Raw genomic sequence first — 429 nt, 5'->3', positions numbered from 1 at the left:
GATGGGGCGCGCGTGCCCTGTGATACTACACTCAAATTGGGTCCATGAACGCACCGCCTATTGCTGTTTAACAGTCTTCATGAACTGCACTCCCATTGGCTCCAGGCTCGCTCTGTTTCCGCCTCTGCGTGTAACGTGACCGGTAGTAGGCGGCTCCCTTAACGGGGTGGAGGGGGGGGGGGGGACACAATTGGCTGCTCAACTTTAATTATCGATTGTCACTGAGGGCACATTTTTCACTGAGGAGGGAGAGGAGATATTTATAACACATTCTCGCATTTCGAGGAAGAACAAAGGTTCTTAAACTTTTTTACACCAAGTACTTTACCACAAAAATACTTTGCTCTCCAAGCACCACGGTCCTCATAACATTGAATACAGTTGTGTAGTAGGCCTAAGTGTTCATCATAAACATGACAGAGGTTTTAT

The sequence above is a fragment of the Phyllopteryx taeniolatus genome, chromosome 16 (genome assembly GCF_024500385.1).
Source record: "Phyllopteryx taeniolatus isolate TA_2022b chromosome 16, UOR_Ptae_1.2, whole genome shotgun sequence".
NCBI lineage: Eukaryota > Metazoa > Chordata > Actinopteri > Syngnathiformes > Syngnathidae > Phyllopteryx > Phyllopteryx taeniolatus.
The sequence above is the reverse complement of the archived record's forward strand: the minus strand, read 5'-3'. Positions refer to the sequence as shown.